General features: G+C 43.3%; 1 long non-coding RNA gene across 2 annotated transcripts in view; it reads left to right on the top strand.

Moving 5' to 3' along the window:
- The first annotated feature begins 1,390 nt into the window (after positions 1-1,390).
- Positions 1,391-13,311, top strand: part of LOC132656426 (uncharacterized) — a 54,678-nt gene continuing 42,757 nt past the window's right edge. For both annotated transcript variants that reach the window (XR_009594173.1, XR_009594172.1), the window contains exons 1-2: positions 1,391-1,502; positions 12,124-12,278. This is a non-coding gene — a long non-coding RNA (uncharacterized LOC132656426). The remainder of the gene's footprint in view (positions 1,503-12,123; positions 12,279-13,311) is intronic.

The following is a 13,311-nucleotide window of genomic DNA, read 5'->3' as shown; positions in this document are numbered from 1 at the left end:
TTAAGAGCACTCACTGCACTTCCAGGGTGCTGGGTTCCGTTCCCAGCATCCACCTCACAATCATCTGTAACTCTATTTCCAGAGAATCCAGGGGAACAGAAATCAAGGCCCATATACACTCACTTGGTATATTTACATAATGCAGGTAAACAATCATACACACACACACACACAAGGAATCTTTAAAAACCACAGAATACTTAGGGTAGAGATAAAGGAGCCTCTGCATTTGGATTTCAGTGATACTGTCTCAAGAACCCCTCTTATATAACATTGTCACATGGGCTAGTCCTCAGGGCCTGTGTGCTTCAGACATACAGACTGAAGATACTTGGAAGGATGCAGAGTTGCAGGTGAAGTGAGAGCACCAAGTACCGTGTGTAGTGGGAAGAGCTAGACACGACTAGAAGGAGGAGGAGCCTTCTCAGCGCCGGGACCATATACCCAACGTGTATGAAGCCGGATTGTTTTTTTCTCACTCTTTCAAAGGGATCAGCCATTGACACTTCTTGCCATACAGTGGGCATACCATTGTAGTATCAGGATTTTGCAGAGGGTTATAGTCACCTCAAGGCAGACAGAGCGCAGAGGGTGGGGAGAGGGAGATGGAGGGGGAGGAAGAGGGTGTGAGGGAGAGGGAGGGGGAGAAAAGGAGGAGGGGGAAAGAAGAGGGGAGATTGAGAGAGGGGGGAAGGAACCAGGGAAACCCTTGAAAGTCATTCTTCCAGTGACCTACTTCCTCCAGGTAGATTCCATCCCCTAGAGTTTCCATCTCTCAAAATATTTAGTCCAGGATTAAGCATTCAGCACAGCAGTCTGTGGGGGACACTTTGCATTCACATCCTGATAACAGTCAATCAGTAACATCCACAAATGGGCTAATATGGAGCTTTTTCAATCAGAAATTAGTGTCTGTTTACCATGGACCAAATCTGTTCCAAAAGTTAGGGGTGATTTTCATTGTTTTAAATGGTGAAAACATTAAACAAAGAGTAGTATTTCACAACAGGTGGAGGAAATGCGTGTTGTGAAATGAAGTTTTGCGACACAGTCTGCTTCTGCCAGCGCTAGGTCACAGCCTGTTCCCACCCGCACTGCTGCAGCTGAGTGGGCTAGGAGGGATCCAGGGGCCTGCAATGCTTGCTGTAGGAACCCGAGCAAAACAAACCTTTCAAGTTGTTCTGTGACTTTCCTTGGGGAGATGAGGACAAACGTCAATTCACCCCAGATAGGGCACAGACCAACAGACCAAAGGGATGGTTCCATTCAAGTCTAGCTCAGGGAATTAATGAGTTACAAGAGCATGTATGATGCAAAGGCAGGTGTGTCATCAAAAATCCAACCAGGGCATGGGTGAGGACTCACAAAAGCTGCATGCCCGGGGAGGAGCTCTGTGCACAGCTTCCAGATTCTTCCTGGGCCGCTTGAACATCTCCTCTTCCCCTCCCCTCCCCAGCAAGTGCTTCTGCTTATAGAACTTTGGAGAGAGGCCTGTTAATCTTGTAAGTTTTAAGAATTCCCTGAGACTTGTGAGGCCCCTTCGTTTCCTGAGACTGAAAGAGCTTCCTTTGTTCCTCTAGGAGGGAATGCTTCAGTCTGTAGGAAGTTACTGTCTATAAAGTAACTTAAGGTCCTTAAGGAGATAGATGTTAGGAAGGATAATGAAGCCTGAAGCGCACAGATTTTCTCTGATGACTTTCTCGGATTTCTTTGAGTTGCTTTTTTGTTTGCTTGCTTGTTTATACAGTATTTTGTTATGTAGTTCAATCTGGCTTCAAGTTCACAATCCTCCTGCCTCAGCCTCCAGAGTGTTGATATTACAGGCAGATGTTACTATGCTTGGTAATCTGGTTTATTTTTAGTTGCTTTGTTTGTACCTGTTTGTTAAAGTAACTTTTATTCTCCTGATTTAATTGTCTCTGAGGCTTACTTCCTCTGTCTGCTGACCTAGGCCTAGTTCTGGAAAGTTTTAGCCTCCATACAATCTAATCTAGGCCTAGAATGTTTTTAGCCTCTAAAATTTACTGCTGAATAAGTTCACACTTTCTAGTTCTTTCTGAACTCTGGCATGCTGGTTCAACTCAGCTGTTCAGGCTCAAACTATTCTCCAAGCTGACTGATTCAATCTGTCTTCTCTCAATTTCTCACTGAATTGCTCTGCTTGGCCTCAAACTAACTCTGGCAAACTCTTCTAATCTTCTGGCTCCTTCTTGTTCTCTGTCTCATTCTGTCTCCATCTGAGTCTAGTGTGTTCTCTCTTCAACCTGTTTCTGTTAAACTCTCCTGGTAAAAACTGCCTCTGAATTCCATGAACTGAACTGTCACAAAGTCAACTCCATTGCACTGCCTCTCGACTCACTGACTCAACCAAACTGCCTGAACAGCCCTGACTAGAACTCAGAGATCTGCATGCCTCTGTCTTCTGGGTGCTGGGATTAAAGGTGTTTACCACCATACCTGTACCTAAGCTTTTCTTTACCTAAAACTTGTTCTGCAACCAGCTGGCCTTGAACTCAGAGATCTGCTAGCCTGTGTCTCCTGTGATTAAAGGTGTGTTTGTATTTCAGCCAGATCACACAGACCTAGAAAGTCTTTGGATGTGATCTCTTGCCAGAGTAGCCATATTCTGAATTAAAATCCCTCTACATCTGTCTTATAGTTATTGCACTTCATTATTATAAAACCAAATTTATATAATTACTATAAAACATACCAGTAATCCAGTAATGTTTAGTCACTTAAATAAATGTGAATGCTTTATGCAAAACATGTCAGTCTGTTACCAGAGTGAAAAGGTACTGAGGGAAGTTTGTTTTGTTTTTGTTTTTTGTTGTTAGTTTTTTTTTTTTTTTGGCTGAGCCTTGCTATGAACCCAGACCAGTCTTGAACTCAAGATCCTTCTGTGTCAGCCTCCTGAGTATTAGGTTATACAGGCCTGAGCCACTGTGATTGGCGCAGGACCATATTCTCATTATATGCTACACCCCTTGGGACTTAGCATAAAAATGTGATGATGTGTAGCAACCCCTCAGGACTGTGTTATTGTGTGAGAGCAAACACACAATAATGGTACCTTTCTGTGTGATGATGCCTGGGCTGCATAAATGCATAAGAGTAAGGTGGGATGAGGGATGGGGGATGAGGGAAAGAGTTTCACTGACAAAAATAAGCAGCCGAAGCTTGTAACTTGCCCTGTGCCAATGTCATCTCAGGCAAGTGTAGGGGATCACAGTCAGGAAGCATTTTGCTAATCCATTTTGGGGTGATACATTGGCAAGGACACAGGAAAACTGGCTTGGAGCATTTCCTGGGCCTTCTTCTTTAGAAAGTTAGTTATATTTCTGTGCTGGGTCTTGTACTCCTGTCCAGTCCTCCCTTTCCTTTCTCCTTCTCTTCTCCTCCTCTGTAGCCTCATGCACTTATTTGTTTGAGTGGAGAAAATTCAAAGTCTCCAGTTTATAAGTACTTAATATGACATTGTTAGTCACAACCGTCCTGCCGTAACGGAACACCAGAACATCTCCCTCCTGTGTCCAGCGCTGTCCCTGCTGGCCAGACTCTGCCCATCCTTAACCTTGAGTCTTCTCCTCCCACCCCCAGCCTCTGACTGTCATTTTTCTCCGTCTCCCCTGCTGATCCTGCTTCTGGTTTCAGAGTGCAAATCCAGGTGACTGGTTCGAGGGCTGCATCTTTTGGACCTAGATTTGTGGATTCAGGCGGGAAAGTCTGATGACCCCTACCTTTATAGACAGGAGATTGGGCACAGAGGAGCAAATCCTTTGTCTTGGGTGCTGGTCTGCTTTGGGAGCAACACCCCAGAGTGCTTTCCAGGGCTGCCCTATCCAGCACATGAGACTTCTGCCTCCTATTCAGGGTTATGCTCTGCTACACCCACAGTCTGACATGCCTTTGTATCTCAGGAGCTGGCACAGAACCCATGACCAGGAGCCTGTTAAAACACTGGATTAGGAGTAAGCGCAGCACGTCCCCACCATCCCCCCCTGCAGCTGCTCTGAAAGCACTTATGAAATGACTGGGGGTGGGGCAGCCACTTGGTTAAAACTTTCCAGCAGGGCAAGTCAGCAATGCTGGCTGTCTGGACAGTGTTCTCACCACTGAGCGACAGCAATCTGACTTCTCGGAGTCTGTCCTTGTGTGCTTTCTTTTGCCGAGGTCAACACCATGACCAAAAAGCAACTTAGGGAGCAAAGGGTTTATTTGGCTTATGCTTGCACAACACAGTTCATCACTGAGGGAAGTCAGGGCAGGAGCTCAAGCAGGAGTAGAGGCAGAAGTCATGGAGGGTGCTGATGACTGGCTTGCTTCCAGGCACACATTCAGCTATCTTATATTTCAATAACAAAATCAAGGAAATGCCACACAAACATGCCTACAGGAAAATGGGATAGAGAAATTTCCTCAGTTGAGATTCCCTTCTCCCAGGTGACTCAAGTTTGTGCTGAGTTGACAAAAAACTAACCAGTGCAGACTTTCCCTCAGGAAATAGTCACAGATGTGTATGTGAAAATGTGCATATACTGATGTTTACTGCAGCATTGTTTATAATGTACAACCTGAAGAAGTCCAAATGCCCAGTGATATCTGCACTACTTCACCACAAATGCGTCTCGAACTTTTGGCTAAGATCAGCTGAATAACTGATTAAATAAATTTCAGCATGTTAAAATTATCTGTCTGTCTGTCTATCAAGTGTGTGGTGTTAGGAATTGTAAAAAAGAGATGTAGAGGTTACAGAGGTTACATGCGGGTCCACAGATCACACCACGAGATTGGTTCCACGCGGGAGGTTTATTAGGTAGAGGGGGGTTACAGAGAGGGAGGTAGATAGATAGATAGAGAGAGAGAGAGAGAGAGACAGACAGACAGACAGACAGACAGAGAGGGAGAGAAGAAGAGAGCAAGAAGAAGAGAGACCAAGGGGAGGGGCCCCAGTTCTCTTATAGCATGATCCAGAGCATGCACAGGTGGTTCCAGGTGGTCAGCAGGTGGTCTGGATGTCTTTCCAAATGCCTGATACCTGCCGGGTCTGCCGGGCCCCAGGGGCTGCCTGTAGAAATGCCTGCTTGCTGATCCCAACATGTGGTAAAGAGTGGAGCCAGAGGACAACTATGGAAGTCAGTCTTCTTTTTTCACTATGTGAGTTCCAGGGATGGAACTTAGGCATCATCAGCCATGGTGTCAAGCACCTTTATCCACTGATCTGTCTTAATAATCCGGGTACAATACATGTCTGTGACAGAACCATTCCCAGTGGGGAAACATAAGTCAGTCTTAATGCTCAAGTAAGGTTACCATTGGCAAAGAGAAAAATTCCATTATGGAGGATACTATGTATGGTCCAAAACATTTGTGATTTTGTTCTCAAGCTCTGTGTTTACTGCATAATTGTGTGTGTGTGTGTGCGCGCGCGTGCGCTTGTGTTGCATGGGATTGAATCTAGAGCCTCACATATACTGAGCAAGTGCTCTGCCACTCCCTTATCCCTTTTCATTCTTTCTACTTCTTAGTATTTCTAAAATATTTATTAGCTAAGGAAAGAATTTGAATGTTTATAACTTGTAGTGACATGAAAGAGTGACAACAAACTATTATGTTTAAGTAAGCAGGTTGTGCTGAATGTAAGGAACAGTATCACTGTACTTTTAAACCATTGTTTTTTTAGGTCGGGTGGGGATGGAGGGGTGGCTCAATGGTTAAGAGCACTTGTTGGGCTTGCAGACAACATGGGTTGGGTTCCCATATCTATGTGGCAGCTAACAGCCATCTGTAACTTCAGTTCCAGCGGATCTAATGCCCTCTAATAGCCTCTGAGGTCACTGCACACACATGGCGCATAAGCCTACATACATGCAAAACACCCAGATATGTAAAATGAAAGTAAATCTTTGAAAGGAGGAAAAATATGATCAATATATGTTGTATACAAATTTAAAAAGCAGTAAAAAAGAAACATGATAAACTTTTGCTACCTTTGTACATGGGCAGTGGTAATTTCTATTTCTAAATGAACCAATCTTATGTTCATATTAAAATACTTTTGTGTTCATTGGCCTTTATCTTTGTCTATTTTCTAGCTTGATGCCCGACTTCCTAAGGAAGAAACTCCAACAAGGCTTTCAGATAGTTGTCGTCTTTTAACTTTTGTTTCTTTCAATCTTCTTCCTTTGTTGCTAGCCAGTCTCTACAAGGTTTCAGACTTTATTTCTGTTATATATCTGATGCAGCTGATCTTGGGGTTATGCACACCTCCATCCAGGGGTATTACAATCCTCTTGTAAGTTTCCTATTAGCCCATCTGTGTTTCATTTTAAGTTCTTGTGGACAGAGGTCAAAGGGTTTGACAATGAATTGCTTCCGAGGAGTCAAGGATGGTGATAAGCTGTAAATTGACTTTAAAACTTCGTGCTAGTGAGGCTTGTTGGGATACTCAGTAGTTCCACCCCGTTCTACCAGAGAGGGCATCAAATATGAAGAACCTGGGATTCCTCACTGTGTATGAGCTCTTTGGGGAGCAGATGTGCCGGCTGGAATGAATTCAGGGAGGCAACCCTGACCTATGTTCTTTCTGATTCAGTGGGATGGAGAGCATGCTCAGATCCTGGGTGTTGTGTGGGTTCATGACCTTGGCCTAGTAGAATTTCTTAAAGAAATCACAAGTGGAAGAAAGGCAACAAGATGGCATTTATGGGGTGTGGGGGGGCACGGCTACTTCATAAAAATGGAAATGGTTTCCTGGAGAAGGAGAAACAGCAGAAGTCAGGTTCATTTGGAGCGCTCCAGCATATGTTCTGAATTTGAAAACATTGTGCAGAAGGAAAGTGAGGAAATGAGATTTTTCTGCACAGCTTAGGAAATGTGTGGGCAAGTGTTTGTCGTGGGAGGAAGGACTCAATTATATGAGCTTCTTGTCCCTTTCTTATGCCTAGATCTATTCATCCCCTGGACTGGAAAGAGAAGAACAGAAAGTCCTATGTGAATGGATTAACCCCCTCATTAAATTGCTGTTGTAGAAGCCAAGGAATAGCCCCTCTGTCTGTATATCAAGGGTCTGTGGTTATAAGTGACAAAAACTCCGTAAGCTAAACCAGCAAAGGCCATATTGGCTGCTGTCATTGAAAAAGCCAATGGTAGTGATACTTCAGACATGGTACTTCACATAGTGACATCAGAATATCTGGTTTCCTTAGTCTCTTGGCCTTGCCCAGTACTGAGCAGGCTTGAGTCTTCCACGGCTTCTCTCTTGGTGCTAGAAGAGCTGTCTGGATCTAACAAACTTAGCAACCAGAAAGCCTCTAGCAGACTCCCACTGTTCTTTCTCATGGGTCTGGTTTTGTCACATATAGGGAAATGAAATGTCCCAATAACCAAGCCTGGAGTCTGTGTTGTGAACTAAGGTTATGATGCCAGTTCATTAAGATGACATAGAAAATGATGGAGGAATTTGGGTCTCCTGGGGACGTGCTGGGATGCCAACCTGGGAGGGAAAGAATAATGTACATTGGTTTATCAAAAGCTGTAGAAGTCCTGAGTTCTGAAGATCAACATGACTGCTGCTAACAATGCTACATAGCACCAAAGTAAATACAATTGCCTGAGCTTGGGAAAGAGGGTCACAGCCCTTATTCTTTCCTGCTGTAATTTGTTCTACAATGACTAAGTCTTTAGCCACATGTCTGTGACCAAGGGCTTATCACCATAGAAACTTCCTTTGAAGGGACAATTAGCAGCTATTGTTATCATTGGGGTGTCATCATTTCATCAGGAGCTGCTAATAATGGTGTTCCTTTGGTTTTCCAGGCCTTTCTGTAGATCTTTGTGTTGTAACCAGTTCCTTGAGGTCATGGCCACATCAACACACTACCAGGCAGCTAATTAGTGGCTTGTCAGCTGCCCACTTGGTTCTTCCAACTCTCTTCTACTCTGGACTAGCAGGGGCTCTGAGGTTCACAAGTGAAGAAAAGCTAGTGAGGGTAATTCTGGACTTGACAGCCCAAGAACAGCATTTGGGAACTAAGTCAATGTCACAAAAAAGCTCCATGTCACACGAAGCGCTTACATGCTGGCTAAAAAGGAAGAATAAATTATTATAATGGGATCCCCCCTTTGCTTTTGCAAATACTTTACTACTTCTGTAGAAACGAGGGCTAGTGAGAGCTAGCAGAGCTAACCTGCCCTTCCCAAGAATGATCAAGCAGAGGACGTCTAAAAATTAATGGCCATACTTTCCGAAGGCTGGTCCTTGGATTCTCTCAAAAAAGCTGCCCACAGCATCTTTTGAATGCAAGCATCACAATGTAGCCAGCTAACTTAAGGGGAAAATAGTAGTTTGGAAAACAAATTTGAGTAAATAGGAGGAGGTTCATAGGATTGAAAGGATCCTGGCAACAGTCCCTCCAAGTAAAATTGTGTTGATTTCAGGTCAGGGAATAAGTGGTTGGCAATTACAAGGTAAAAATTGTCTGCCATATACGTATGGTACTTGCTGGAAATATAGGTGCCAGGCTTAAAATCAATGTTACTGAGTCAGAAGCTCAGAGGGTAGGGGCCTTTCACATCTCTGTTTTGAGGTGGTTTCCCAGGTAAGACCTGAATATACCCGAGATGGTGGTCAAAGCGCTGGGCATGATGGGAGGCACACTGCTTTACTTAGCTTTCCACCACTGTAACAGCATCCCTGAGGTAATTTTCTTCAAACAAGAGTGTTTTTTTTTTTTTTTTTTTTACTTTTTCCTTTTTTTATTTTTTAATATTAGTTACAGTTTATTAACTTTGGATCCCATTCCCTCATTCCCTCCCAATCCCACCCTCCTGCCCTCATCTACTCCATGCCCCTTTCCAAGTCCACTGATAGGGGAGGATTTCCTCCCATTTCATCTGACCCTGGTTTATCAGATATCTCCAGGACTGGAAGTGGCTTAGCAGGGCTGCTCCTCCCTCGGGGGGGGGGGGGAGGAGAAGGGGGAGGTCAAAGAGCCAGCCATTGAGTTCATGTCAGAAATAGTCCCTGTTCCCTTACTAAGGTACCTACTTGGATACTGAGCTCCCATGGGCTACATCTGGGCAGAAGGTTCTAGGATATATCCATACAAGTTCCTTGGTTGGAAAAAAAACTCATGAAAGACCCCTGTGCCCAGATATTTGGTTCTTGTGGAGCTCCTGTCCTCTCCAGGTCATATTAACTCCCCCTTCTTTCATATGATTCCCTGCACTCTGCCAAAGGTTTAGTTATGAGTCTCAGTATCTGCTTTGATACACTGCTAGGTAGAGTCTTTCAGAGGCCCTCTGCTGTAGGCTTCTGTCCTGTTACTTGTTTTCTCCTTTTTCTCCTACATCCAATGTCCATCACATTTGTCAAGAAAGTGTTCTTTCAGCTTACACGTTTAGATATAATCTGTGGCTAATTGTTTCTTGTCTTTTGCACCTTTTGCAAAGCAGACTGTTATGATGGGGGACATGCACTGCAGACAGCTAATTACCTCATGGTGGACAGAAGAGAAGGGGCTGCCAGTGGCAGGTGGTGGTGGTTGTGGTGTGTGTGTGTGTGTATGTTCCAATATCTTCTTGAAGGGCATAGTATCATTTGAACAGAAAAATTTCAGCAAGGCCTCAGATTTCAAATGCTCTGCCATATCCCAATAGAACTGTGGACTGGAGCTTTGCCTTTGGAACGCTGAGACCTTTGGGAGATATTTATTCAGGCATTTTAGAAGTATTAGTTATTGCCGAAACACGAACTTGAGGGAAATAGTAGAATAGAAAATAGTAGAATAGAAAAACAGAGAAGAAAATATTGGAAGAGTTAGTAAGCAATTTCTAAGTGTGTGTTCTCTCTAGAATCCCTCCAGAATATTCTCAGGAGCATGAAGGACCACCTCTTAGTCAACACCTCAAGATTGAAAGTCCTTGTATATTTCCAATGCCTGCAGTTACACCATGAGATAGCAGGGTAGACTTCTTGAGGGTCAGGTCTGGAACAGGGGTGGTGTGTATGTCACATTAGTGTACTTTCTTCATATTCGTCACCAGTGATTTCAAAGGTTCTAAGGCTATGAACCTGGACTCTTAAATCACAGAGAAGTGGATTCAGCTGCCTCTCTTCTGGTTAGACTGTAGTCACAAACAAATTACTTACTCATTGGCATGTATTAATTGAATAAATTAATGGACTTGAGGCCATGCATGAAATATACTTGATCATTTACCCCTCTCACTCTACATTCCTTTGATAAGCTCCTTGCCCTTCCCAATCAGTCCTTCTTCTGTTGTCATTTCTTTAAAAAACCATCTAGATTCTGCAAGAGAGAGAAAACACATGGTATTTGTGGGTTTCACTGTAACTCAATTTTCTCCTGTATAAAATAAAACCAGTAAAACTGCCTCATGTAGCTGTTGAAAATGGGATGATGGGAGTGGAATTCTCAGCACAGTGCTGACATGAGGTCTACAGTAATGAGAGAATTGTTATTATGATCAAATTAATAATATCTACTATGTTTATACAATATAATATAATATATAATATAATATAATATATAATGTAATATAAATGTATGTTGCTTCTAAAGAGAACCCAGAGATGGTGCCCTCTCTGAGTCTAGGAAAGGCAAAAGGTCACCAGTGCTCTTAAAGAGCACCCCAAAGCAGGACACTGGCAAACTTTCCCATTCTCTTCTTTTTTTTTTCCCCACTATTCAAACTTCCTGAAACCTGGCCTTGGCCCTGAGCCTCTAAATGAATACTGCATCAAGCTACAGGATGGTTGTAACAGCACCTTCTTTCTATGTGCCAAGTGAGGAGGCTTTTTATTCCTTCATAGTCACCAAAGGGTAGTACCTCTAAGAAAGCCTTTCTATGCTTTACCTTGATATCACCTTTAGAGATCTATCATATCTCGCTCGAGCCTACTAGCGGTCCCCACACCAGCATTAAATAACAGCATTAAATAACAAAATGGTCAAAATCCAAGTGCAGAGCAATAGCGGAGAAGTGGTTGCCTAGAGTGCAGCATTCAGCCATAGGAACACCTTCCGGAGCAATCACATGTTTATCTTTCTGGTGGCGATGGCTTCATAGATGAACCACTAGATGTTAAAGTGAAATAAATTGTAGGGGTAGATAGACGTTTCAGTGCTTGAAGCACGTGCTGTCCAAGGCTGATGACCTTCATAAATCCCCATGACCAAATAAAGGCCAGTCACAGTAGCCTAGATGTCTGTTAACCGTGTACTCCTGTGGGAGGAGAGGAAAGAGACAGGAGAACCCCCTCAAGTTTTAGGTCAGCTTTTTAATCTAGCTTATGCAGTAGGGAATGACAATAAACCTCCTGAGGCATTCAGCCTTGTGCACTGAGCAGTTCTATGTCCTCAGCTTCTCCCTTGTGAAGACAGGCGTTGTTGAATTACCTAGACAGGTGTCATGTAAGCCAGTGGAACGATCTCCTCTCCTTGAATATTTAAATCTGTATTATTCATGTATGTTTACATATATATAATTCCACATATACATAATAGTCTTTGGAAGAAGTGGTTCAGTCAGTAGAGTACTCTGCAAGCATGAGGACCTAAGTTCTGATTCCCAGAACCCAAGTAAAGGTTGGCATGGTGTTTGTCTGTAATCCTAAGCGGAGGATCCCTGGTGCTCACTGGGTTGGTCTCTAGCTGAATCCGCAGGCTTCAGGCTCAGTGAGAGACCCTGACCCCCAAATAAGGTGGAAAGTGATCGAGGAAGACATCCAGTATCAAGCTCTGATCTACACATACATACATACATACATACATACATACATATGTACATACATACGTACATTCATAATTACACCCCCCCCAACTGGATTAGATATAAGACAAGGGTGCCAAGCTTAAGTACTCTATACACTCACTAGGTCCTTGGATGAGTCTTTGACCACTTGGGGCCTCCATTCTTTCATTTCCAAAATGGAAGAGGTAGACTGGTTTATACCAAAGGTCTCATTCAGTTGAAAATTTTGGTTATATAATGGCTTTTTGGCCCATAGGTAAATTTGTCAGGTATCAGTTTCTTCAATTGATCTCCTAACTCTGTGGTAATTCCTCCTGGTGTTTAATCGATCTGCTGAATTCCCAGGCCTCCAACACAACAGACCAATGGAATGAACTTTTTCATGCTCTGAGAAGAGATCAATATAAGCCTAAGGTCTTCATGTTAAGCCTGTTATCAGCACCTGCAGACTCATAAGCAGCTCTCTGATGAAGGATGTAAGCTAACAACGCTTCTTGAAGGTAAGGCTTACAAAGAAATATGCTCACGTTTCCTTACAAAGGCTTAACCAACTGTACAGCAGCTTAATGGACTCCCCCACAGTCTCCATTGCGAGACCTCTGGCCTGGCTTTGAGGGGCTGTGCTCTCTCTCCTCCACCTCCTTCTTACTGTTCAAGTATGATTTTGGGAATGTAAGACCCCTTATGTTCCTTTTTAGTTTACTGATTTTTTTTTAGATAGGATCTCACTATCTACCCTTGAACTCTCAGGCCCCTGGATTTAGCCTCTCCTGTGCTGGAATAACAGGCATGTGGCACCAAGCTGGTATATGTTTCTCATCTGTGACATGGGTGTAATAATACAATTTTGAAATAATACCATTAGTTTGGAGAGTGATAGAGAAGCTAGTCCATGCTAACTATTTAAGACTGTCTCTGGAATACATCTTTAAATAAATGTTAATAGCAACAATTCTCTCTCTTACTCCTCCCGTGTGTGTGTGTGTGTGTGTGTGTGTGCAGGTGCCTGTGGAAGTCAGAAGTTAACTAAAGGTATAACTCTCCAAATACCTTGTATTTTGAGTCAGGGCCTCTCAGTGTGATCAGGGGTTCCTGAATTAGGCTAGTCTGGCTGGCCAGCAAGACCCAGGGACCTGTCTGTCTCCACACCCTCAGTGCTAGGATTACAGGCAGGTGCTTTTTAAGGTGCTAAGGATCAATGTGAGGTCCTCATGCTTGGTCAGCCAGTGCTTCACCGACTGGCTATCTCTCGTTCCCATTTTAGCTATCAATGGCAGCAGGCAATATAGTTATTTTGGTGCATGTATCATGCCTCTGAGAGAGTGGAGGCTGCTTTGTGTATCTCTGTGTATGAGGGGGCTGAGCACCCAGTAGGTGTTCAGTGAATATATATATATATATTTTATATATAATTTTTAAATATATAAATATATAATTTTTTTATAAAGTTGCAAATGATGACTAATGGCAAATACAGGGACTCAGGATGTTAATTTCTTCATTGGACACACAGCCTCTGTACGAATCTGGCTG

Source organism: Meriones unguiculatus, chromosome 9, assembly GCF_030254825.1.
Source record: "Meriones unguiculatus strain TT.TT164.6M chromosome 9, Bangor_MerUng_6.1, whole genome shotgun sequence".
Taxonomy (NCBI): Eukaryota; Metazoa; Chordata; class Mammalia; order Rodentia; family Muridae; genus Meriones; species Meriones unguiculatus.
The sequence above is the reverse complement of the archived record's forward strand: the minus strand, read 5'-3'. Positions and strand labels throughout refer to the sequence as shown.